The sequence below is a fragment of the Lutra lutra genome, chromosome 6, assembly GCF_902655055.1.
Source record: "Lutra lutra chromosome 6, mLutLut1.2, whole genome shotgun sequence".
Lineage (NCBI taxonomy): Eukaryota > Metazoa > Chordata > Mammalia > Carnivora > Mustelidae > Lutra > Lutra lutra.
In genome coordinates, this window is record NC_062283.1 from 24050972 (window position 1) to 24078352 (window position 27381).

Below are 27381 nucleotides of genomic sequence, written 5' to 3' on the forward strand. Positions count from 1 at the left end.
GTGTTTGGATTCAAATGATTTAAAGCCTGTGGAGGCCCTTTGCAGACTGTGAGGTTGTCCTGCCTCAGCGCATTGGTGTGTGGCTTTTTTATTATTGTTTTAATGTCTCCTTAGCGAGGTCTACAAGAGAACCATGTGGTGGAGGGAGAAATCCTCAGAGTGTCTAAAATTTTACTCTCAACTTTTCATTTCTCTTTCTGTGCATATTTGTGGAGCGTGCGATGTGCCTGTGTTTGTTGGGAGGCTCGCTTGCTCAGCATCAGTTCTGACCTTCTTCTGGTTTGTCTTCCTGACCGCAAAGCCTGGAAAGTTACAAAACACTGCCCAGATCCCTCGTGGCTAAGCCTCCTCAGGTGTTTGAGCTTGGTGTATCGGCCATGTTTCTCACTTCCATAAACTTGGCTCTTGTACATCTGCCCTACGGGCACAGACTGATCAAACCATAGCCTGGACAACCCAGTGATCTGCTTGAGCCCACTTGTCTCGGCCTCCTGCTTCCCTTGTAGTGCCCCCCTCACCTTCCCCACACACACCAGGAGGAGTCTTCCTGGTGGGAGGCACTTTCCAGATATAAACCAACCAATCAGAGCCCACACCCCAACCACCCACCTCCTCTGTGGGCTGTCACACTCCAGTCACTGTCCACCTGCCCTATTCACCCCAGCCAGATGGACAACCAGAGACAGCTCCCATGACCCAGAGCTTGCAGAAGATTTCCAAACTAGCCAATCTAAAGCCTTCTTACTCCACCTCATCTACTCTTTCCTGAAGAAATGACAAGAAAGACTGTTATCCACATTTCCCCTCTCTCCCTCTGCCTCCTGGGTGACCCCGATGCTTCCCATGTGGTCCTGCATGGTATGCACTTCTCTTGGGATCTGTGAGAAATAAGCTATCCTTTCACCGGCAATCATTTCCTGATCTGTTGGCCTCACCCTACCTCCAATTTTCTATTAATACACTGTATTGCAAAGCCTCTGCAAATCAGCTGCACTCACAGGAGACCTGGAGTTGAAAGGTTAATTCGGGAGTAGGTGGGATGTGGATTTGCCGGGTCGCCCAGGTGCAATGTAGTTCTGAAGCTACAAGTTCAGAATACAACTTCCTGCTCTCTGCTTTGCTGCTCAGGTTTTCTACTGCCGGAGCCAATGATCTTGTGTTTGTGCTTCCTGACCCCACAATGCCCTGAGTGGCAAAGGTAGCAGTTCCCCTATCAAGCTCTGTCTGCAGTGTGGTCCTGGGGGCCTTGGCCATGTTCCCGTCTAGGCTATATTCTTCCCCCTCTTCATAAATACCTGCTTCTCCGTATTAAATCTGTTTAGATGTTTGGTTATATACAACACAACCCTGCCTGATACAATATTTCATAGTAAATGTATCACACAGGATCCTTCAGACAGAAGCCACAGGACTTATGGGAGCAGAGAAAGTTTAATATGTAGAATTATTAAGTAACACGGGACTCACTCCTAAGAAGGGTAGAAAAAATGCTGAAGAACACAGAAGCAGCCAGTGTAGGGGCAGCCACTGCTTCTTTGGCGGAGGGAGCTCATCCAAGGAAGCAATATGGTTAGACAGGCTTGCCCTCCTCTCACCATGGCTGAGATCTGGACATCATTGCAAGGGTCAGCTGAGGCTTGCTGGGAGGTCAAGAGCTCCCCAAGGGCCACAGTCTGGAGCAGGACACAGCTTGCCCTGGTCCCAGCAAAAATGGCTAGAATGTGTCTTCCTGGGGAGCACCCTCAGGGTGTCAGCAAGACCAGCTGGGAAGTCACCTGGGCCACCAATGAAACACCCTGGAAGGAATGTGCTTTGCCATGTGCCGCTGGTGGGGAAGCTTCCCAATGGGAGCCAGGGTGTAGGTCCAGGAGGAAAAGACCATGGATCCAGGGAGAAAAGCCCCTTCCTCTTGCTGTGTTATCCCTCTGGGTCCAATCAGGAGAGAGAAACCACAGTTATTTGAAACAGGCAAACTTTCATAAAATAGAATTATTAAGCCATAACAAAGGGATGAGACTAATGAGGGAGTGGCTAGTGAAATGTAGAGAGAACTCTTTAAAAGTACAGGAAGCACAGACAGAAATAGGAGAAGGAGCAATAGCTCTAGGGCTGAACCAGAGCGCCTGAGAAAGCAAGTACACCCCCACACAGGCTGGGATCCGCGCCCTGCGAGGGATGTCTTGGCTACAGCTAGGTCAATAGCATACATGTCGCCGTGGTGCCTCACCAGCAGAACTTGCTGGAAACCTGTTCCCTACAGTACCCCCAGAAAGCTGTTCATGTGCAGTGTCTCAATGGACTTCCTCCACTGCAAAGCCTCGTGAACAGGGTGCCAGAGGGGATTTGCTGACCTGCAAGTGCCTTGAGCCACCATGCACTGTTGGACACAGATCTGGCTCCAGAATCACCAAGCGGCTCAAAGAAGGGAAGATTTGGTGATATGAAGTATTACACTGATCCTTGATAACAGTCTACCCTCCAGCTACTTGGCCTCTAGAGCATTCTTTGACGCACATTTGAACTTTTGTACTCACCCCTTCCCCGCATGAGGAGGTGAGTAGCCATGGTACCCATCCCTGGATGCGTTCATTACTCTCCTCTGATTCAGTCATAGTGTCACCAAATAGCGTGTCACCTAAAGGTTAAATGAGAGTGAATTTGTACATGAAGTAATAATGAAAGGAGAAGAGAGAAGAAGACACACAGAAAGATATATGCATCTAAGCAAAGAGAAGAGGCAGAGCTACTTTCTGCCCTCCTTTATGTCACCAGTCTCAAGGCTATAAGTGGTACCTATGGCTTCCTTCTTCCACCTCCCATTCCGTGTTTCCCTTGCCCTCAGCCGGAAGTGCCACATGACAATTTGAAACTTCATTGGCAAAGTGGTCTGAATCCTAATGAGTTCTTCTCTTCCTTTTTTGTGGGGGATGTGAGGGAGAGGTCTGTAGTTTCCTATAAACCTCCACTATGAGGCATGGAAATATTTAGAGTCATTCCAGATGTCATCCTCACTGCCCTATGGGGCAGCAGCAACTCAGTCTCCCCTCGGTTATTGGGATTGATCCCTCCAGCCAGCAGAGTGACCTCTTCTTCTGACCAGTGGTTAGTGGCATAATAAGCCCAAAATAGCCCAGTGGCAGTCTCAATCATACAACTCAGTGAAACCATCGTTGTGTCCAATGGTGGGAACATCTCCAAAGCAGCAGAGCTCAGAGATGCTGGGACAAGAAGCAAACTTTCTGTGACTGGGTTACTAGTGACAATGGAGAGAAGAACACCTCTACTTCCATTGCTTGATTCCTAGATTCATGGATCTTAGCAAAGGAGAGACACCCCTTAAGACAGAATCCCATTCTTTTGTGTGTTGTGTCCCAACTGGCATTCCACCTGAGTCTTCATGAAGCCGTTCGCCCTTTCAGTTCGGCTAGCCAGCTGCTTCCAGGTGATGGAGTGTATGGTTAACTTCATGGCAGGAGACCATTACCACATTTCCTTCACTGTGAAGTGATTTCCTTGATCAAAAGCAATGCTGTGCGGAATACCACGACAGTGAATGAGCCTTACCACGACAGTGAATGAGCCTTTCCAGAGTCCATAGGGGCAGCCTGTCAGAAAGAGCGCATCTCAGTAAGGCATAGCTGTGTCCTGAATACACTGTCTGTTCCCCTGAGGATAGATCTCTACCCCCTCCACAACGGAAGAGTGCCAACGCCATCACTCTGCCCCAGGGGGTTGGCTCATCTCCCCCAAGGAAAGGTGCCATACTGGGGACTCAGTTTTGCTCTCTGCTGCTGGTAGCTTAGGCCCTCAGAAAAGTTCCAGCTGTCTAACCTGGAACCAAGAGATCCACAGGAGTCTTCCTGATCCCACAACTGCTTGACTGAGACAGAGGTCAAAGCGCCCTGGACAGATCCTTCCTATAGCTTTTTCCTAGGAACAATTTCTTGGATCTTAGAGCCTATTCTTCCAGCTCTTTCTAAGCATCTAATTATTTGTATCAAATCCTTTCTCTTAACGTTTTCTCCTGTCTGCAATTAAACCTGGTGTGTTATAATGTTTTATGATTAAATATTTGTACAATCTTATGTGAATATATTTGATATGCCTGATTAGCTTTTTAACTAATGCATAAGCATGATTTAAAATTTTTTAGAGACTTTTACCTAGAGAGCATGCCATGGTCCCTTGTGGACATAAGGTTTTATGGGACTCCTGGAACACTGGAATAGTTATCAATGGGTTATTTGAACCAAGCTCAAATTTGCTTTAGGCTAATGAAGTATGGAGCATGGCCCTCTGCCATGGCCACGTGCTCTTGTGCGCTTCCCTGCCCCCCTACATGCTGCCTCCTAGGAAAAGTGCCCTGAAAGGGCTGCAGCTTCTTCCCCCTCTTCCCCTTCCTATGCTTCCCCCTCCTCCTCCTTCTCCTCCTCCTTCTTCTTTTTCTTTCCAAGTCACCCTTAGGTCAAATTTCTTTTTTATGCCTATACTGTCTATCTCAGATGGACAACTTAACCTTTGTGATTTTAATAAATGGTCTTCTGGTACAAAAAGTTCCCTTGGGTCTAAATGAAGCCTTTTAAGGTCAGTTTTAGTCTTTTTCCGATTTCCAACTTCAGTGGGGCCAGGCTCAGAGACACACGGTGGGCAAGGGAGCCACAGGGTGGCTCAGCCATTTCTCTGCTTCAAAGCTCCCCTCACCACCACTCTCCATGCCACCTCTGACCACCAGAGTGGGCAGAGAGAAGAGAGGAGAATGACTCAGGACAGGTGCCAATGTCACATTGGTGGCCTCTGCAGGTGGCTCTTTCTCCCACAGGTGGCTTTGTGGGTCCCTTAGAGACCCCTGCTCCTAAGACCCTCCCAGTGCCCGCCACGGCCAAGTGCAGGCTGTGTCTCCCTGCTTGGCCATGGCCAGCAACCTCTCAGCTGCCACTCTCAGAGGCAGACCCTGTTTTGGCTCTGTCTCTTCCTGTGGGAGGTCTCTGGGCATGGGCATGGTCCCATGGGAACAGATGGCACTGGCCACTCTCTCCACCGTCCATTCTCCTCATTCCCCTGGTCCTACTGCTGCAGAGGCCGCGTCTCTTCACTCTGCCCTCCAGGCAGCTCCCGCCAGCTCTGCCCTGGGCTTCCTCAGACACTGGGATTTGTGTTCACACGGGTACTCCAAAAGTGACCATCCCCTGATCTGATGTGAACAGGAAGCGCACCCCTCCCTGACACACAGCCTCTCCCAGCCCCTCCTCAGAAGCCTTCATTCCCCATCAGGCTCTTCCGATCAGTCCAAACCCTGAAAGCCTGAGATGGGCAGAGCCAACAGGGCTGAAAAATACCTGACCTCTCTTCTCGGAGAGGGGTTGGCTCTTCTCATAAGAGCTTGTCCCTAGTTTTTGTTGTTCTGTTTGTGTTTGACTGGGTTTTGTTTCAGGTGGTGCTTTTATTTTGTTGTTCTGGTATGGGCCCAGAAAAATAAAGAAATAGGAAAAGAAATATTTCAAGGTTACATAAGAATCTTGCTCTCCTGGCTCAAAAACACATTCAGGTTCTTCAAATATGTATTGTTCTAATAATTCTTAGAGGTCAGCAGGCTCACATGTTAGTATTAGACACATTTTTCCATTAAGAAAACCAAGGCCAAGTGAGCTCAGGGACTTATTTGCAGGGGCCACACAGGGAGCTCTTTCTCCCCGAGGTTCCTTGGAATTCAACATTTTCCCATATTTGAATCACCTATACCCACAGAAGAGCATTGCCCGTCTATGTCAGATCACATCTGTGTAGCATTATAATGACATGACCTACACTGGAAACAGGTCATCAGCCAACGTTGCTCATAGACCTGGTATACGGGGCACGTTGCTGTTGGTGATGACATTTCTCATTCATTTGTATCCCATGACAGCTGATGTCACCATCGCCTTTAACACCTAGATCACAGGGGCCTGAATCCTTAACCTAGAATTTATCCAAGTTCAGTGCCATTGCCGGGTTTTCTCCTGGTTCCCTCTGGCCCTGAGCCCACACACTCCCCAGGTGAACTCAGTCTGTGGTGTATCCCACCCCTACAGGCAGCCCCCACTGGGCCCCGTGTGGACCCAGCCCTTCCTGGATCCCCACCAAAGAAACAGCACACGCACAGACTCTCTGTCCCCAACGCGTTTCCTGAAGACGTGAGGAGAGGGAGGAAGTTTTCATCGGAATAAAGTCAATGCTCCCATTCCAGATGTTCTTTCAGCTCCTCCAAGACCAGGCAGTGCGGACCAGCCGCACCCTCCCCAGGCTGCCCCTGGAGCTGCACCAGATCCCCAGGACAGCTCAGCTCCTTTTTCCCCACCCCTCACCCCCATTTACATCATTCCTTCCTCTTCCTATTCTATTTTGTCAAACTCTTCAGCTCTCCCAGCCCTGATGCCCAGATCAGCACTGAGCTCTTCTGGGCAAATCCAAATCAAGATCCTTGGCAGAAGTAAAAAAGGGGAACCTTTTTCATTATTAGCACAACATTCTGTGTTTACTCTTGTTTACTAACATGTCCTTTAAGAGACTCCAAACTCCTCCAAAAACAGACCGATTTGATTTCAAACAGCAATTTCTTTTCTTTTCTTTTCTTTTTTTTTTAATATGCTATATTTATTGAAGGAGAGCCAGGGAGAACCCCAGTTGGAAAGACATTACGTTCCAAGCTGGTTAGATTGATGAGAGCATTTTATTTTATTTTATTTTATTTTATTTTATTTTATTTTAAAGATTTTATTTATTTATTTGAGAGAGAGACAGTGAGAGAGAGCATGAGCGAGGAGAAGGTCAGAGGGAGAAGCAGACTCCCCATGGAGCTGGGAGCCCGATGCGGGACCCGATCCCGGGACTCCGGGATCATGACCCGAGCTGAAGGCAGTCGTCCAACTAACTGAGCCACCCAGGCGTCCCGATGAGAGCATTTTAAATCAAGCAAATGAAGATTTCCAATCCATGGGACCCCTATTCCCAGCAACTAATGCAAAGTAGCGGAATTTGCTTAAATACTTTACAGGTCAGCTTTCATTTTGTCAAGAGGGGATAGCTAACATCAAATTATCTTGAAGGAGTAATGAAGATGTTCAGGACAGACAGAATAAAAGAAAGGGTGTAAGAAAGTAAATTTCCTGTGCCTCCAGACTGCACACGTGTCCGGGTCTCCCTCTCAGTGGAATCAGACCCTACAGATTGATCCTGCTTCCCTCGTCATTCCTTATCTCGCCCTGTGCCTCTCAGTAGACTATCTGAACACTTCCTGCGGGGCGTCCATCTCTCATGATCCAAGAAACAGTTTCTTCAGTTTCGTCGGAAGTCAGCCTCTCCCCAAAGCCCCCAAATGGGTTTCTCAAATTTGCACATTTTTGGTGTCAGTTTTCCCAATAGATCCCAGACCACTAATCTGCAATGGTCATTCCACAAGACAGATTTTCTTTCCTGTGTGACTCTCAAAGCATTCCGTCTCCTCTTTCCAAAAAGAAAAAAAGTCAGATCCTGTCTAAGCCAACTAGTACACTGTTCCTTCTTTTCAATCCTGGTTTCTTTTCCCCTCTCAGTCAAGCATTTATCTCTGCTCTTAAGGCTAATGGCGCCAAATTAGTGCCAAGTATTCTATTTAAGTCACATTTTAAATAGCAATAATGGAATTGGAATGTAGCTTTTACCAGGAAGAGGAGGAGAAGAAGAAGGTGAGGAGGAGGAAGAGGAAGAAGAAGAAGAGAAAGAGGAAGAAGAAAGAAGAAGAAGAAAGAAGAAGAAAGAAGAAGAAGAAGAAGAAGAAGAAGAAGAAGAAGAAGAAGAAGAAGAAGAAGAAGAAGAAGAAGAAGAAGAAGAAGGAGGAGGACAGAAAGAAAAAAGGAAAGGAAGGAAGGGAAGGAGGGAGGGAGGGTAGGGAGGGAGGAAGGAGGAAGAAAAGGAGGGAGGAAGAAAGGAAGGAAGAAAGGAAGGAGGGAGGGACAGAAGGAAGGAGGGAGCAAGAAAGGAAGGAAGGTAGGAAGGAAATGTCAAGAAACTGGTCATTAAGGCAGTCCAGTTTTGAGTCACACCAGAGTCTTTTTTTCTCTCTCACAGACACAATTTCCATCCCGAAAGGCTTTCTCCGTCAGTGATGTATTGCTTTCAGGTTAGCTTTGTGTGGAAAACAAGTAATTTAGGGGCACCATAAAAGCTTATTGATTACCAATGGTCCACTCTGTGGTAGGTACTTAGGCAAGGAGAAAGAAGGAAAAATATAAATACGCCCCAAGTTTACTTCTGCAGAAAGAAGTGGACCAAATACCAATATGGCACCTTCCCAGCCCAGATCATTTCTTGCACTCATTAAAATTCAAAAGCAGTGATCCAAGCGTGTCCTGGAGGAAACTTCCCAGAGTCTCGCTAATGGATCTCTGGAGCCTCCCTCTCCATCTCCAGCAAAGGCTCTCTGAGGGAAGACGGGGAGGAAAGGCAGCGGCTCACAAAACTGAAGCAGGCTTCAGAATCACCTCCAAGGCCTGTGAAACCACAGCTCACTCAGCCCCACCTCCCAAGGTCAGGGACAGCCCAGCCACTGGCATTTCTAACCAGCTCCCGGTGCTGCTGCTGCTGCTGGCCCAGAGATCACTAAGAACCACCAGTTACAAAGCAGTAAACTAGAGTGGTTAAGAACACAGACTTGGCAAGTCAGACTGCCCCAGATCCAAACCCTTTCTCCACCTACCTCACTGTGTGGGCCCGGGCAATTACTTTTGGGTGCCTCAGTGTCCTCCCCTATAAAATGGGAATTAGGGCTACAATCCTACTACATAACATTGTCAAGAGAACTGAATACATTTACGTGGGTAAAGTACTTAGAACAAACCCGGCACATGGTAAGAACCATGTACAAGCATTAGCTAATATTATATATTTTTTAATTTAGATGATCACATTGTTTTGTGACCCCGGTCGGGCCCAGAGTAAGCAAATCTGCTCTGCCAAAGGTCTTGTAGGTGAGCCCGCATTCTCCTCTCACCTGTTTGCTGTTAGACTGAGACTAGTCAACCTATAACTGGGCCTCAGTTTCCTAAGCCATAAAATGGGATGGTCAGAGAGTCGGTTTCAAGGTTCTTATTAATAGAAACACAAAGTGATTTCTGTAGCGCTTTGAATGTCCGTGGGTTGTAAACTACACCCAGTCATACCTTCTTTTTTAACTTTCCAGTGTAGCAGATGTCTGGGTCCTGTACTGGTTAGAGAGGCTGAGAGTGTGCGAACTTGCCCTTCCCATCTCTTTTCCCGGCTGTCTCCTGCCTCTCCGCTCAGTTGTGGCAGAAGGAAAAAGAAGGGAAAAGGAGCTGAGCTGGAGGCTGCACAGGCGCCTCTCATAACCTTCAGGGCAGCCCTAGGGGGCAGGTGGCATTGCCCCATTTTGCAGATGGAGAAAGTGAGCCAAGGCAGGTGGTAAGGACGTAGAGTTACCCATCTGGGAGGCGACAAAGCTGCAGACTGAGCTCTGGTCCGAGGCCTCACGGAGATGCTGAGGGGTGGAGAGGCAGGGGTACAGATGGGCCCAAACAAACACACCAGAATGCCCCAGAGGGTCCAACAAAACAGCGGAACTCTTGACATGCGGCCACCAAACTAGTTCTCAGAGCCGATTTGACGCAATCATCCCAGCTTCCACCACTCAGCCAGGGGCGGCCACACCCCTCATCTCTGCCCCAAAAGCTCCACAGGAGAATATGGGGTGACCAGCTGCACTTCCTGTAAGTCCTTCTGCACAGCTGTTCCCCTGCCTGTGGTCAAGAAGCTCACCACTCCATGCCCATGCAGCAACTCCACCCTTCCCGGGGAATTAGTCATCCTTGAAGGCCTGGCCCTCACCACCCCTCCAGGGGATCTCTGTGGCCTGCACCCTCAGCCTGCAGTGACCCTTTCTCCTTCCCTTCCCCCCCCACCATCCCCAGCACCCCAAATGTTTCCACCATAGCATCCAAGACACTTTACGGCATGCTTTCCTTCCCCTATCTGGACCCTCTTATGGGCTCAATTGCATCCCCCACACACAATTCACACGTGAAACCCTAACCCCAAAAAGGAAGTAAGGGTTAAATGAGGTCATTAGCATGGGCCCCAATCCAGCATGACTGGTGTCCTCAAAAGAAGAGGGGAGTCAGGACCCAGACACATGGAAGACTATATGAGGACCAGGGAGAAGGTGGGATCTACCAGCCGAGAGAGGCCACAAGGAACCAACCCCTCTGACACCTTGATCTTGGATTTCCAGCCTCTAGACCATGAAGAAATGAATTTCTGTTGTTTAAGCCACCCGGTTCGTGGTATTTGTTACAGCAGCCCCTGCAGACTAATACCCCACCCCCAACAAACCTAAGAAACACCTCCTCATCTTAGAGATGAGCACTGTTCTTCCCAGAAGCTCTGATGCCCATGATCGTCCCTCATTCCTGGGAGGCCTTCGGTAAATGGAAGTTGACTAAATCAATGGGCATGTCCATATATACACACATATACATATATACACTGTCCTAATGTTTCAGTAAAGCCCTGTTATGTCCCCCACCTGATATAAGAGACATGTGAGATAAACAGCCTCTCCCCTCTGCCCTGAGTGACACTTGCAAAAACAACAGGTAAAAGGGATTGGCTGAAAACACACAGGTGTTACTTCTGCTGACTGCGGGGACAACTTTAAAACAGCAGTCCATGACCCCCAGAAGCTGGCCTGGCCATGCTATTCAACTGAACGGAAGCCTTGGTTGGCACAGGGCAGCAACCCCAGATGTCATTCTGAAAACCACAATAAGATGAGACAAAGTGAGGCCACTTCATAAATTCATCTAAGCTCACACAAAACCTGGTCACTGTACCACCCACAAAAATACTCCCCCCAAAGGTCCCTATATGGGCTGAAATGAGTGATTTCTACTTTGCCAATTACAGCTTTAGGTTATCTTAGTCTCCCCTCTCTGTAAAGATTTATTGAGGTGCCCAAGGAATCGCTCCCACATTCTGACATCATCCAACCTCCAACCAATCTCTAAAGCCAATCCTGGCTTCCTTCTCATGCAACCAAATCCCCAATCCTATAACAGACCCTTTCCAACACTGAGATTCTCAGGTTCTTCACAGTGAGGTCCTCACTGCAGTTAGTAACGAACCCTACTTGTCCAAGTGCAAGTGTGCCCCTGGGGTCTTGGCCTCAGCCCCTTGACAATGCTGTTCAGTTGACTTTTGTGTGATGCAGTGAGATATGTTAAAAAGCCAAAATTTTCCTGGGATCGAGCCCCGCTTCGGGCTCTCTGCTCAGTGGGGAGCCTGCTTCCTCCTCTCTCTCTCTCTGCCTGCCTCTCTGCCTACTTGTGATCTGTCAAATAAATAAATAAAATCTTTAAAAAAAAGCAGCCAAAATTTTAAGAAGGGTGTCAAGAGAAAGATAAAGTAGAGCCATCAAAGATTAAGAAGAGAGATTTGGCAATTTCCAAAGGGAGAGACAGGTTTGGGAGGCATATTAAAGAAGGTTGCCTCCATGGGGGTAACCCTTTCTCCCACCTCTCAACAAAACCTGCAGTAGTGTCGGTACCATTTGCTAAATTCTTGAAACTGTGTCTGGGGTTGGGACACAGAGGGGCCAAGTCTTACAATACCTGGCTGAAGAAACTGGACTATAAGCAGATACCTTAAGAGAGATGAGCTGTACCCAATAGATAACTGTACCCAAAGCTATCTATTGGGTTACCCAAGACTTCCTCTCCACCACTCTGCAAAGGTTTACAGAGCAGTCTGATGATGACAAGAATAATTTATACAGTGCACTGGCCATGGTGGGTGCTCGAGGCTGATTAAGGGACATCTGTCCAACCATTCTAGGAAACCCTTCAGCCTTCTAAGAAAGCTGGTCATGGGACCCACCACTACTCTACCCACAGCTGATGGAATTCGCACTGGGCTTCTGGACACTGGGCAGCCAATCTACAGGCTGGCTAGTGGTCCATGAAGTGGTCCTGACCAGAGCGTTTGGGGGACAAGGAATGACAGTGGCAGATGGATAGACTCTGGTCCTTTTTGGGCAGTTTTTATGTAAATTAGACAGAAGACAGCACGAGTGAATCCTTTATTTGTAGGACTGCTCTCTAACAAAGTACCACAAACTGGCTTCACAGGAATGTCTTGTCTCTTCATTTGTGGAGACCAGAAATTGGAGATCAAGGTACTGGGAAGAGTGGTTCTTCCTAAGGGCTGTGAGGGAAGAATCCACTCCAGGCTTCTCTCCTGGGCTTGTAGAAGAACATCCCCATGTTCATACAATGTTCTTTCTGTATGTATTTCTCTGTATCTAAATTCCCCCTTTTTATAAGGACATCAGCCATATTGGATTAGCACCCACCCTGATGATGCAGGAAGTCACCCAATTTAATGTGACTTCCTCTGTAAAGGCCCTGTCTTCAAATAAGGTCACACTCTGAGGGCTGGAAGTTTTGGACATAGGAATTTGGGGGAATATAATTCAGCCTGTAACAGTGAGTGAGTGGATACCCAAGCAGACATTTGAAAAACATCATTTTGGGGGAGCCTGGGTGGGCCAGTCAGTTAAGTGTCTGACTCCTGATTTCGGCTCAGGTCATGATCTCAGGGTTATGAGATCCAGCCCCAGGACAGGGTCTATACTCAGCAGAGAGTTTGCTTCTCTCCCTCTGCCTCTCCCTCTGCTCCCCCACCCCGCCCCCGCTCACACGCACATGTTCTTTCTCTCTCTCTTAAATAAATAACTAAATCTTTGAAAGACATTATCTTGTACAGTTCCTTTCAAAGTGCAATATGGCCGTGAGTCATCTGAAGACCTTATTAAATACTGATTCTGATTTAGTCAATCTTGGGTGGCCCCTAGGATTCTGTATTTTTTAAATTTATTTTTATTTATTTTTTTAAAAGATTTTATTTGTTCATTAAAGAAAGAGAGAGCATGAGCAGGGAGAGAGGCAGAGGCAGAGGGAGAAGCAGACTCCCCACTAAGCAGAGAGCCTGACACAGGGCTTGATCCCAGGACCCTGGGACCATAACCTGAGCTGAAGAAAGATGTTCAACGGACTGAGCCATCCAAGGGCCCGGGATTCTGTATTTTTAAAGCCAATGGCAAGATGATGCAGATGCTGATGGTGGTGGTCTATGAACCACACAATGAGTGTGAAGAGAATAGGACCTCTCCTAGGATCACATTCTCCTTTTGAAGAGGACTTGCTGATGCATGAGTAAGACTGGCCAATTCTCAACAGTTCCTTGTGTTCTGTGAACTCAGGGCAGCAGTCCTCGACCTTCACAGCACATTTCACCCACCTTGGGAGCTTGGACAAAGTCCTTGTGGTCCCATCTCCCAGAGATCCAGATTTGTCTGGGATGGGCTTGGGATTTTAAAAAAAAAAAGTCCTCCAGGTATTTCTACCATTGCTTTCCATGGCATCCTTTCCACAGGTCATATATTTACATTTTAACAGGTGCACTGGCTCAGTAAGTGACCCTAATTGTGAGAATTTCAGCCACTAATTTCAACAGTGAGAAAATATCTGTGGACAGAGAAGTTCTTCCAATAATAGAATGAGGTCATTTTAGTGCTTCATGAGATCATCCTTGCCTGAAGTATAGGGGGCTGAGACATAGGCTATCTTTTCAGTTCCCTTATTTAGAACAGAGACATTTACTCATTTTCTAAGAATGCACTAAGTTGTGCTCAAGGTGAGAACTAGCTCCCAACCTATAAACACCTGTAATCCTCAAAGGACAGGAAATACTCTTTCCCTTGTTGGTGCTTTAACAGAACGAGGATGTCTGGATGGAAGTGGGCCTTCTGCCACCGGTTCTCTAGGGACCATGACCCAGTAGAACAGTCCCAAGACCAGGTGCTTGAAAATGATCAAATATTAGCCTATGTAGTCCTGTTAGTTTGGCAGTGGAGGCAAGAAGCTGAGATCTGGGGAAATAAAATATGGCATTTCCAAGGAGAGTGACTTAGAAAAATCATATAGAACTTGAAACAAAGAAAATGTGCCCCCGTGAGCCTCTTTGTCCAAGTGTGGAACATTTGAGCATTGAGTCCCGAACACTGTATTATTTAAAACGCACATCCCACGCTCTGTCGTTAACAGCCTACTGACGACTGTCTCTTCCTGTGACCATAAGTCCCTTCTTGTCAGGCCATGTTATCTGGATCAGAGAGTCTCCAGTACCCAGCACAATGTCTAGCACATGGCAACAGGACAGGAGGGCGGGTGTCTGCAAGGTCCCTGCTCTATTTGAGCCCCCAGCGCACAGAGGAGCTCAGTAAGTATTTGATGAATGAGCATCAGGTCACTGAGGACCCAAAAGTCAAGTTCTCCCTCCCCAGAGGCATGCCCTATCCTGTAACTTTTCAGATGATTTCATTTACGCAGATGGATGCAGCTTCAGCAGGAGAGAGAATGGAAAGGGTGGGAGGTGGCTGCTCTGAGAGGCAGGGATGGTGAGTCATATTTGAGCTTGACCTTCCCTTTTCCCCTGAAGACAGTCTAGGTTCCCACAGCCTGGCCACCTCGTTTCCTGCCCACCACTGAGATCTGAGAGTCCAGAATCCAAGCTGCCTTTCTATACGGTGGTGTTTCTTTAGAAGATGACTGAAGTGTCCTTGTTGACAGCTCCTCTGTCTTCCATTTCAACTGCTTCCCACGCAGTTCTGCCCTGATGCTCCCAGCCTTGCCCTCAAGTGACCCTGAAAGCTGTCTTTTTCCAAATGAGGACCCAGAGCACTTTTGCCACAGGCAGGTACCCTCGGGCCAGGACTGTGCATCCTAAATAAATTCAAAATAGCTCTGCTGATATTTTGGAAACTGATTAGTAACCTGGCGTTTGCTCAACTCAGCTCGTAAGTTGACATCTATTCATGTCAATCAAATAGTAGCTATGGAATATCAGTCAGGAGTTCAGGACCCTGCTAGGTCAAAAGAAAGCAGAAAAGCATTTTTCTGGGGGTCCCAACCAGAAAAAATTTTCCCCTTACCTGGGGAGGCTGGGTAATGCTGAGGACAGCAGCTAGGTGCTTCACTGTAAGAGCAGCTGGAGGATGGGGACATGTCTGGGAACCACAGCAGGGGGAGGAGGTGGGGTTGGGACTGGAGCAGGGGAAACATTGAAAGGGGGGAATCATGGGGTGTAAGGATGACATGGGCACAAAGGCACAGAGACAGGAAAGTCAAGCTGTCTCAGGGCACCTCCAGGAGGCTGGCCTGCTGACTGGGACAACTGGTCGGCTGATCCCAGTGGACGTGGATGTGCAAATCCTTGATGAACGAAGCAAGGCTGGTGATTCGGAGAGACCAGTGAGGAGGCAGAATAGAAGCAAGCAGAGGCCAGAGGGACACTGATCAGAGAGGAGCAGGGTAGCCATTAGGAGGTGACAGGCTGACCTGGGGAAGTGGGCTGGGGATGGGAACAAAAGGACAACTTCAAGGTGAGAATGGCAGGATCTGGTCCAAAGGACGGAGAAAACGGAGGCTTTCGGTAAGAGAGGTAAAGAGGCGTGACTGCTAGGTCAGACATTTAGGACAAATTCTCGTGATGTGAAAATGAGCTGAAGAGTTATTTTCTAAATTTTTTTTTATTCTTTTGAAAAATTGTGTTAAAATAGACATGACATAAAATTTGCCATTTTAATCATTGTGTTCAGTGCCATATGGTTCAGTGGCATCAAGGACATTCACAGGAAGGAGGATCACAGGAGGAAGGATCATCTTTCCTCCAGTTTCCAGTGATACATTCCTCATCCCTGCCCATATTTCTACCAACATTGTGCCCATGGTGATACACATCTCCTCTAAGATGACAGAAGCCTTCTTTCCAGCTCTTCTCTTCTCTTCTCTTCTCTTCTCTTCTCTTCTCTTCTCTTCTCTTTCTCCTCTCTTCCTGACACCTCACCAAGTCCACTTTAACATCCATGTTTCTACCAACAGTCATGCCACAAGAACCTAGGCTTCTTTGCTGGGATGCACCTTGAAACTCTTCCAGCCCCTCCCCAACACTCAGTTCCAAGGCCACTTCCACATTTTGGGGGGTTCATCACAGTAGCACACCCATTTGTGGTATAAAAATCTGCATTAGTCAGCTCTGGCTGCCAAATTAAATGCCATAGACCATGTGGCTTAAGCATTAGAAATGTTATCTTCTCACAGTTCTGGAGGCTGGAAGTCCAAGATCAAGATCCTGGCAAATTCGGCTCCTGGCAAGAGCTCTTTTCCTGACTTGTAGACAGCCACCTTCTTGCTACACCCTCATATGGCCTTTTCTCTGCACACCTGTGGAGAGAGAGAGAGATCTGGTGTCTCTTCCATAAGAGGAAGATGTCTCTTATGGAAGAGACATCTTCTTCCTCTTCCTCTTCCTCTTCCTCTTCCTCTTACACCTGTTCTGTCTGATTAGGGTCCTACTCTCATGAGCCCATTGAACCTTAATTACCTTCCTAAATGCCCCATCTCCAAATACAACCACACTGGGGTTAGGGCGTTAGCATAGGAAACTTGTTCCACAGTTCAGTCCATAACAGCATCTATCTGTTTAGAGGATCTCATCCTGGCCCTACCTCCTCAAGAAGCCATTTAACCACAATAAGTTTCAGTTTTGTTGTCGGGGGGAAAGCAGGACCTTTCCCCAGACTTGTATAAAGGTTTAAATCCAGTCATGCTGGTAGAAGGCACTTCAGGGTCCTGCACACTTAAAGAATTCCTGGTCATGGCCTCCCAGGCCCCCATACGTGGTTTAACAAACAACCAAAGCCCATCTCCAGCCTCATCTCTGGGGGACACCCTTCATACTGACCTCTAGCCTGCTAAGTGCGGGAAGGGTAGCATCCTCTTTTTTTGGGTAGTTTTTTGGGGGTACTTTGTTTTAGAATAGAGACCAAGGGTAGCAAATACTGTGTTGCAAAGGAGTCTCCAAAGTGTTCAGTCTCTGCTCGGCCTGATGGGGTGGCAGGGCCCGCCTGGGGCATAGGGGGAGGGGCCATACTTACCCAGAGTACCCGAGGCTTGGCTGTCAGTCACTGGGCTCTTGTGTTTTTCATTTCCTAGGTTCTCAATAACCCTACTAACACTCTCCAGTATGGGGATTTGTTGTCCAAGGGCATGGAACCATGATATCAGAAGGTACTGAGCACCGTTTATGATGAAACCACAAACTAACATCCTTGAATCCTTGGTATTCCCAGAAACGAGTATGGAGCCTTATACTAAGTGAGTGATGAGTGAATTCCCACACACATACACAAGGCACTGCGAAGAAGTAGTGCTAGGTTTCATGCCTCGAGCATCATATCTTGCATTACAAAGCAAACAGAACAGAAGACTGCCACGCGTCATCTCAGACAAGACAAACACTTAAGATAATTAAACCAATAAATAATTACAAGCAGATTTACCTATGTTGACACGCATCTCACTTCTGTATGCTTTAAGAGTACTTTTGCCATTCTGTCATTTAGTATTTCCCGTGTAGTATTATAATTACATAATTCTATTTTGTCTCTCTCATTAGACAATAAACTCCTTGAGGGCCAGCAGCTCCTCTTAATCTGTGCTCCCACAGCCTGGTACACAGTCTCCCACATCATCAGTGTTGAACTTGGGACAGATGACTCAACAGATAAACGGCGGGGGGGGGGGGGCTATCAAGCTCCCAGAGCTGGAGATGCCAGCCATGGCTTCCTCTTCTCATTTCTTTCTCCCTTATCCCATCACCTAAGGGTACCACAGTAGCACCGTCTGATTTATTCTGGTCTTTGTGTCTGCAAACGCATACATTAGCTGGGTTTTTAAAAAGAGGTGGCTATTCAAAAGCCTGGAATTAGATATTATTTTGGATGCTCTCAGAGCTAATTATGGGATTTTAAAAGATGCCCTTATCCCGAACAGGAATTGGGATGCTTCCTATTTTTTAATGTAAAACATGAAGTAAACATAATTCACTGTCATTTTTAATGTCCTGGTACATTTCAGAGACCCACTTAAGATAAATGATTTCCAAATGCCTGATCAGTCTGGTTTGAAAGCCTCTATGGAATTAATGTTCTATAATGTATTCAAATCATTTTAAATCCAGGCCCTGCTTTGATTTTGTTTTTCATTGCCATCATTGATAGAAGTACAAGTTCACATAAATAGGACGTTGCCAATGGGATGTGCTCTGCCCCAGCCATTAATTCCAGGGCTCGTTTTCTAGCTCAGCCCCGATGAGCAGAGAAGTTGCAAGACAAGCCACTGGAAATGTTTATCGTGACACATAAGTAGTCGGGCAGGATAAAGGTGGAGGAGTGTAAGTCTCTGTGTGTGTGTGTGTGTGTGTGTGTGTGTTTCAGCTTCAGATACTCACACCCAGAGGAAAGATTTTGAAATCTGTCAGATATAACAGAAAAGAGTTTTTAAAATAGATACATATGGTTAAAACTCAGAACAAGTGAAAACATGGATTTAAAAATTTGTATATTAAAAAGACATTCTCCTACCTCTTATTTAGTAGTTGTTGGTGTGTCTCTTTAGCATTCCTTTATGCACATGGGGATATATTTTATTTCTCCCCAGAAAAGATGATTATAAAGGAGGAATCCAAATTGCAAATGACACTTATTAGGTATTGACAACCTGCTCTAAGTGTTCATTTAATCTTCAAATTAATTCTAGGAGGTGAGGATTCTTATTTTCCCCGCTTTATAGATGCAGAAACTGAGGCAAGTACAAAGTGAATTAGGTACTTTGCCCAAGCAAGTGGAGAGGCAGGATTTGAACCAGGCAGTGTGGGAGATCCTAATGTCTGCCCTCTTTCCATTCAGGCAGAGAGAAAAATCTGCAGAATTTCTGTTCTCTTCAAGAGGAGAAACTATTTCAAAATCAAATAAACCATTGCCCCTCAGGTATTAGAAGAGAGGCCAATGAGGTCCTTGGAATATGAAGGTAGAGTAGCAAAGACTGTCCCCAGCCAGAGAGCCATGGAGGAGTCATCACTGACACAGGTTGTCTCAGTGCCTGTGAGAGAGACCCATGCTCCTTTGAGGCATGTCCAAGATGTGGTAGAAACGTAGACCAAACCGCCTAGTCCTTCTGTCTACTCCAAGATGAAGTCCAAATCCACTGTAGTATCAGGACCTAGCTAGCAGTGAATTTGTGTACCCAGCTCTTGGGGCGGTCTCTCACATGTGAGATGCTGAATGAATGGATGCCCAGAATGAGAAATGGAACAATTCACTAATCCATTAAAAGAATGATTGACAACCATGATAGGCCAGATGCTGGGCTAGAATGGCAGGAATACAGGGATGACTAGGATTTGTTTCTGCCTCAAGATGTGGACAAATTTAGAGCAGAGCACAAGAAGACACTCAGGACACTGTGATGTGGCATTACAAATGACGCGGTGATGGTACGTACACATGGAGGTACAAAGATGACCGCTGTGTCTGCAGGAAGTTGCAGGTATATAGGTGGGAAACAAAGTCCACCCAGATGATTCATCAGAAAGTGTGGGTAGGATTAATGGGAAACGGGGGGTTGCAGTATAACAAAAAAAATGTATTTGGTCTTTGTCTCCAATTCCTGGCACAGATCTGAAATTCTTGGCATTTCCTGATGATGGGAATGTCTTTTGTTATTCATAATGAGCCCCTTTTGACCACACCTGAGTTTACAGCAACGATGCATTAGCATCGTTGCTAATTGGTGGGTCCCTAGACAACTTTAGGATGCTGTTGGTCCACAGAGGAACCACCATGTGACCAGAGAGCTAGAACTTTCAGCCCCATTCTCTGACCTCCTAGGAGAGGAGAGAGCCTGGAGGTTAAGTTCAACCATCATTGGCCATCAACGGCCAATCAATCATGTCAAAGTAATGAAACCTCCACAAAACCGAACAACAAAGCTCAGGGGAGCGTCCTAGTTGGTGAACATAGAGATGGGTTGGGAGGATGGTACACCTCACCTCCACGGGAATGGAAGTGCTTGCATTCAGGACTTCTGAAGACCTTGCCCTCCACATCTCTTCATTTGGCCATTTCAAACTCCCTTTAAGTTATATACTTTATAATAAAACTTCAATTGTAAGCATAGTGCTTTCCAGAGTTCTGTGAGTCATTCTAGTAAGTTATCAAACCTGAGGGTGCATTGTGGGAACCCTGGAATTTGTAGCCAAGTTGGACAGAAGTGTGGATCACCTGGAGGCCTAGGATTTGCAGCTGGCACCTGAAGTGGGGGCAGTCTTGTGAGGCTGAGTCCCTTAGTCTTCGCACTCTAGGTGATCAATATCAAGATTGAGCTGAATTATGGGACTTCCAGTTGGTGTCAGAAAAATGGAGAATTGTTGAAAGGACAGAGGGGTGCTAAGGCACCCAGAGTCTGGCAGCAGAGAGAAGATGTTGCCACCCCTCAACCTGTTAGGACAAGGAGAAATAAGAGTGGGACCCATGGAGAACATGATGAGAAGAAGCCCCTCCGGCAGGGGCCTTCATCATGTGCAGAGCTGGAGCTAAAGATTCTGAGGGGGTTAGGGAATTCTCCCACCTACCACTGAGTACCAGCCAAAGACCCCAGAAGGGGGCTACACACTTAAAAACCTAAAGAAGATCAAGAAATAAGATGGATAGCATCAAGACTTGCCTTTATTTCTATGGAGAAGAACTTACCAACTTTTTTGAGCAAACCAAACAAGACCATACCTGGGCAGTAACTATTGTAAAGAGACATCATTATACTAATAATTCAGAAAACAGTTAAGAAAATTGCAGGGGCACCTGGGTGGCTCAGTGGGTTAAGCCACTGCCTTCGGCTCAGGTCATGATCTCAGGATCCTGGGATCGAGCCCCATATCGGGCTCTCTGCTCAGCGGGGAGCCTGCATCCCCCTCTCTCTCTGCCTGCCTCTCTGCCTACTTGTGATCTCTCTCTCTCTCCCCCACCCCCCGCAAGTAAAAACAAAAAAACAAAAACAAAAAAAAAACAAAAAAAAAAAGAAAATTGCAAACCAAGTTTTCCCAAAACGTTGTATTGACTCTTCTCAACAAATCCCTATCGTTTGTAAAATCCTGAGTTAGCACAACTTTATGATTTCTTAAATAATATCTAACAAACACCAACAACAATAGAAGAAGATTGACAATTTGGACTACATCAAAATTAAACACTTACACCTAACAAAAGGCACCATAGGTGAAGTTAAAACCAATACCGACAACAAAATGAGCCAAAGATTGAGAGAAGATATTCACAATGCATGTAAGTGATAGAGGATTAGTATCCAGTATACATAAAAACTTCTCTAAATCGTTGTTTTTAAGAATGATCTGTTGGGGAGCCCCTGGGTAGCTCAGTTGGTTAAGTATTCGCCTTCAGCTCAGGTCATCATCCTGGGGTTCTGGGATCAAGTCTTTCATCAGGCTCCCAGCTCAGCAGGGAGTCTGCTGCTCTCTCTGTCTGTCTCTGTCAAATAAATAAGTAAAATCTTAAAAAAAAATGATCAATTCATAACAACCCAAACAACCAATAGGGAAATGAATGAATGAATTGTAATAAATGTATAGAAATAACACTAAAATAGCAGTTCAAAAGAAACATACTAGATCTCCAAGTATCATCCAGGACAAATTTGAAAAACCTAGACTTGAGTTAAAATGTAAGTTGCAGAAAAACCATATGAAGTGTTATTTACCTAAAATACAAACACCACTAAACATTAATTATTTACATATACACACAAAACATTAAAGCATGCATGGAAAAGAGAGACCAGGATTAGAAGAGGGGGCTGCTGAGGGCAGGAAGAAGGGCAGGACGAAGGAAGTTGGGAAAAGAGTTCCGAAGTTACCTCTAAAAAAACATGAAGTGGTTATGTCCACATTTGCGAAGACTGGATGGTATATGCTTTTATTATTCTCTGTACTTTTCTGTGTGTTTTCCAGGCATCTGGAGCAAAGTCACCCTGAGACTTCTTTGAGTCGCAGCCCCCCTGAGCTACTTGCTGGTCCCTAAATGGCCTGGTTCACCTCTTTCCCACCCCTCAAGACTCAAAGTGGGGATGGCCAACAGCGATCACTAGCAGCTTCTTGAAAATGCAGATCTCAGGTCCAACCCTGAGGAACTTCAAGACTCAGAATCTGCATTTGAAAAAGCCTAATGGAAGTCTGAGCAGCCTCCACGGAACTGCTGCCCCCCTCCCTCCCGCCCACTGCCCCGATTACTAGCCAACTCCTAAAACTCTCATCTGGATGTAGCTCAATGATTGCCTATTCTAAGGTTTCTTTGAACCCCTACCTAGGTCAAGAGTTGTCTGTGTATGCAGTACACCTCCTTTTCTCAAAACAGGAAGCATTATCATCATGTTAGTTGAACTGTGAATTCCTCATTAGTCCCATTAGCCTTTGGGCAGTTATCCTTATCACAATATATGGCACATGACATGAACTCAAGGAATGTTATAAGAATCAACAAGAACTACATTTTTAAGTGCTAGTAAGGCCATCGTCCACGCTCAAACTGTTTATCCAGGGAATGGAAGGATCTGGTTCTAGAGCACTTTAATACATGAAATCCATGTCTTACTACCTTCTTGGTTCTCAATCCTTTAAAAGAAATTAAATTTACTTTTACATTTTCAGCATTTAAGGAACTGCGCATGCTTAAAATTTTGTAGCAAAGTGCTGCTGTTTTCTGTTGGTTTTTTGGTGGGGGCACACCTTAGTAAATTGGTGTAAAAAACGTCTCTACTTCAGGAATTCTTAATCTCTACCGAAGTCAGGCCCCATCTGAGGCCTGATGAAAAATGTGGATCTTCTCCGCAGATAAATGTACATAATTTCAGCTTATAATTTCAGTATCTACCAACTCCAGGTGAAGTCTAAAAGGCAGTGCAGGATACCCTTACTTAACATTGTTCTAGAGTTTTCCACAGCATCATGTAAATAGAAATGTGTCTGTGGACATTCCCACCATATGATGCCTTTGACAGCAACCTTATTTCTCTTGCTACAGAAACAATCCCACAATCCACTGAAAATCAAGAATACCTTAAAAACTTTTACCATCACTGACTAATAAAGTGGTTTTGTTTTATTTTTTTATTTTATTTATTTTTTAAAAAGATTTTTATTTATTTATTTGACAGAGAAAGATACATCGAGAGAGGGAACATTGAGAGTGGGAGAGGGAGAAGCAGGCTCCCCACTGAGCAGGGAGCCTAACTCGGGGCTCAATCCCAGGACCCCAGGATCATGACCTGAGCTGAAAGCACACGCTTAAGGACTGAGCCACCCAAGTTCCCCTTTGTTTTGTTTTTTAAAAGATTAATTTATTTGAGAGAGAGAGAATGAGTGGACGAGAGGAGGAGGGGCAGAGGGAGAGAACCTCAGGCAGACTCCCTGCTGAGCATAGAACCTGAGATCATGACCTGAGCAGAAACCAAGTGTCTGACACTCAACAGACGGAGCCACACAGACGCCCCTAATAAAGTGTTTTAACTTGAATTAATCCCACAGTTCCCACCCACAAGTCTAGAAGATAGGAAGTCAGCACTAAAATCAACACTTAGAGTTAGAAGCAATCACGAAGGAGGGACATGAGCCTGATCAAGAAGTGAGTCCTGTCCTCAGTTGCCTGATCCAAACGGTATTTTATCAAGTGGCTTTACTTTCCCTTAAGATACACAAAAAGGGGGGCACCTGGGTGGCTCAGGGGGTTAAAGCCTCTGCCTTCGGCTCGGGTCATGGTCCCAGGGTCCTGGGATCAAGCTCCGCATTGGGCTCTCTGCTCGGCGGGGAGCCTGCTTCCCCCTCTCTCTCTGCCTGCCTCTTGTGATCCCTGTCAAGTAAATAAATAAAATCTTTTTAAAAAAATACACAAAAAGGTCCTTGGTAACAGTCAGAAAAGCAGTGGAAATCTTTTATTCCATTTATAAGCATCATCTAACTACCATATGGTTTAAGCAAAAAAGGACACTTAATGCCCAAAGGTATCAAGGGATGGGAGGAGCCGTCAGCCTAAGACTCCAGTGACGTCAGAAGCCCAGATCCTGAGGTTTAACTCCCCCAGGTTGTGCTCATTTGCCTCAAAGAAAAGTCCAATGCCCATCCCCTCAGTGAGTGGCCCCTAAGGCCTTCAGGGGAAAAAAACACCACCTTCCAGAAGTACTCACTTCCCCTGACATTCAGGCATTGGACTTGTGAGGAGTTAATAGAATAATAGTACTAATATAATAATGAGCATTTGCACTGTTTTCAGCTTTGCAAAGCTTTTTCACTTTGTGTCAGTCTAGCAGTTTAATTATGTTGCCAGAAAGAAAGAGGAGCTTCTTTCTCCACTGAGGCCTTGTGTCGCTCTGACAGGCCCCCCACAGAATCCCCCAACTTGTGAGGCTTGAAATTTATGCTGAATCATGGGAGCCTGGGTGGTCTGTGGCCTTGTTTGTGAGCTCTCAGATATTTGTGAAATGATTCCCTGGGGACATAAGTCAGCTCTTCCTAGAATCAGAGTGAGGTCAGAGGTTGATTGAAAAAGACAGAAATTTTTTAAAAGGGCAGAAATTTCAAGCAGGGCAGAATTCATGAACATGGGTAAACTTTTCAGAAGGAGGGCCTTTCTCTCCGGGACTTCTATCATTACAAATCTGGAGCTAAAGTGGAACTTTGAATGAGTAACATTTTATTTTGGATTTTGATTTACTTTATGTATTGCATTGATATTTGGAAAAGAAACCAACTTCATCAAAATAATGGAGGTAAACCATGGTGGTGGAATTTGCTTCCACCTGTGGCGGATTAACTAAATTCATTGGCACTAATGGGGGAGTCCATGAGGTCCTTTGTGGGTTAGCTGGTTTTGCCTTGTGCTATCCCTCCCTCCACTCACTATTCACTGAGCCCCTACTAGGCACAGAACGGGAAGGATACACAGTTGGGTCTTCAGAGAGCTTGAGATCTCTCGGATGAACTCAGAGAGAGCCTATTTTAAAACTTGGAAGCTATTTGTTTACAGAGAGATGAAGTAGGAGAATCATGAGCATAAAGCCATCCTTTCTGCTAAAGGGGAAAATGCTCTACTGATAGCATGTCAACAGTTTTATTATTGATCTTAAGATATTCTACACAGGGGTGCCTGGGTGGCTCAGTGGGTTAAGCCGCTGCCTTCGGCTCAGGTCATGATCCCAGGTCCTGGGTTCGAGCCCCGCATCGGGCTTTCTGCTCAGCAGGGAGCCTGCTTCCTTCTCTCTCTGCCTGCCTCTCTGCCTACTTGTGATTTCTCTCTGTCAAATAAATAAATAAAAATCTTAAAAAAAAAAAAAAAGATATTCTACACAAATTCCATTTCCACGGAGGCAGCATCAAGGAGGTGTTCCTGGGAATCAGAAGACCTGAGCCCTAGTCCCAGGCTGACTTCTGATAAACTCTTTGATTTAGGTCAAAGGATTCAATTTCTCTGGGGCCTCAGTTTCCTCTCACAGAAGAGGAGGCTTCAGGTAGGTGCCCAGAGGTTCCCTTTAGCTTCCTTATTTGTTATCATTCAAACACTCTCTTTCCTGCCTGAGAAAGGGAGAAGTTATTTTTTGTTGTTGTTTTCTTGGAAGAAATCCAGCTGTAGTGCACTAGCAAATCAGTAACAGTCCCATCCCTGAACGAGCTGCTTCTTCCCCTTTTCTCTTTTTACCAGCCACTGTGGGTGGCCACCTTCAGGCAGCTCTTGAAACAAATGAAAAGAATGTCCTCCTTGCCCAGGGCATGAGCACAAGTGGCTATTTGCAAAGCAACATGAAGGCCGTCATTAGTGTGAGTTCACACTTGGGTTTACAGCAAAACAGCATCTCTTAGCAACAGAGACCTTCAAACAGTGAAGCCGAATTCCAGTGTAGACACTTCCAGAAGGGAGTGAGGAATCAGTGTTGGAGAAAAAGAGGGCCTCCTGATGGAGTCCAGAAACTGTGGTAGCTAGAAGAAGAAGAGGAACCACCAGAATTCTTTTCCCGAAATGGCCTAAGGAGCTGGTCAGCATGTTACCCCGATAGGACCCAAGATCCCTCTCAGACTCAGGGTAAAGGGGCATTGCTGTTGAAACTCGCAGACTCACCCTCGGCAAGCTTTCACACCCTGAGATTTAATTAGGTGGGAATGTGAACCTATCCCATGTTTACTCCTTTGAGAGGAGAACAATAAAAGGGAGAGAGAGCCCACAGGAACAGGACTTTGTACTCTATCCTTTCATCTTACTACAGTTAGAAAGCAAGGCCCATCCGAGGAAAGGCAAACATCAAACATACCTTTATGGGGAGGACACATGGGCAAGGAAAGACTTAAATTCTTCACCCATTTCTCTTGAGGGTCAGACACTCGTCACTCTCATTAAATGATGAAGGAGAAACACTCGGGGAAGATCAAAAAGGGGCAGTATTTTAAAGTGGGGCCAGAGAAGAAAGAAAGTTCTTTAGCAGCTAGCCAGAGCCTGATCTCGAATTGCCTTGTCACAGGGTTGCGGGGTCCTCTCCCGAGAAGCTTTTGTGCGCCTCAGAAGAAAATCATTATGGTCAGAGCCATCTTAAGAACAACAAAAGACATGCTTCCTCCTTATTTTATACTCACAGACCATTTTTAGCCTCAAACGATATTTCTCAGTTTAATCGCTAAACTGGGTTTCAATGGACTTTTAGCTACTTTTTCTTAAAGTCAAAAAAGTTAAAAAAAAGTTCACAAGAAAAAATATTCAAAAGAAAATATTCAAAATAAAAGCGAAGGATTGAGGTACTTTACCTGTGCTTCTGGTTAGTTCTGTTTGCAGCAGTGGGATTTTCTGAGGATTTTCTGAGCTTCTCACACCATGAAGACGAGAGAGAGAGACACAGAATTTTGTACTCCAGAGTCTTTTCAGCAGGAGAATATTTCTGGACCTGAAAGAGAAGGGAATCAGGCAAATTTATAAGAAGCCCTCATTGGCTAGAGTTCTGTTTTGTTCACTGACTAAAGGTGAATGCTGACATTATCCCCTTGACGAGGTGAACGATTCCTGGAGAGCTCAAAGGGCTCAGAGCTGTCTCCGGGGAGGGCGATGGGTAACAGTCACGGCCTGCGGATCTGTAAGTGGGCATTTTCCTGTAGGGAAGCACTTTGGGGTTCCCCAAGGCTACAGGTATTAGAGCAGAGAGGAAGCTGGTTCCAGAAGCAAGGACACTCATGGGAGCCAAGGAAGCCCACTAGGTGTGACTTTGGGCTGAGAGGATGGGGAGAGGAAAGGGCAGCAGCCCTCTGGCTGGAGATGAGCCCTGTTGGATCTGGACATTCACCCAGTCAAATCTCAGAGACCTGCCTGTAAGAATTCTCTGCTTTGTGGAGCTCTCTCCTACCAGGGCTGGAGGG

General features: G+C 46.0%; 1 long non-coding RNA gene across 1 annotated transcript; it reads right to left on the bottom strand.

Moving 5' to 3' along the window:
- Positions 1–810: 810 nt before the first annotated feature.
- Positions 811–26918, bottom strand: LOC125103292 (uncharacterized). Its single transcript, XR_007128342.1, has 3 exons — positions 26779–26918; positions 16186–16310; positions 811–3605 (listed from the first exon to the last, which is right to left on the bottom strand). It is a non-coding gene; the product is annotated as an uncharacterized LOC125103292 (long non-coding RNA).
- Between the last annotated feature and the right edge of the window lie 463 nt (positions 26919–27381).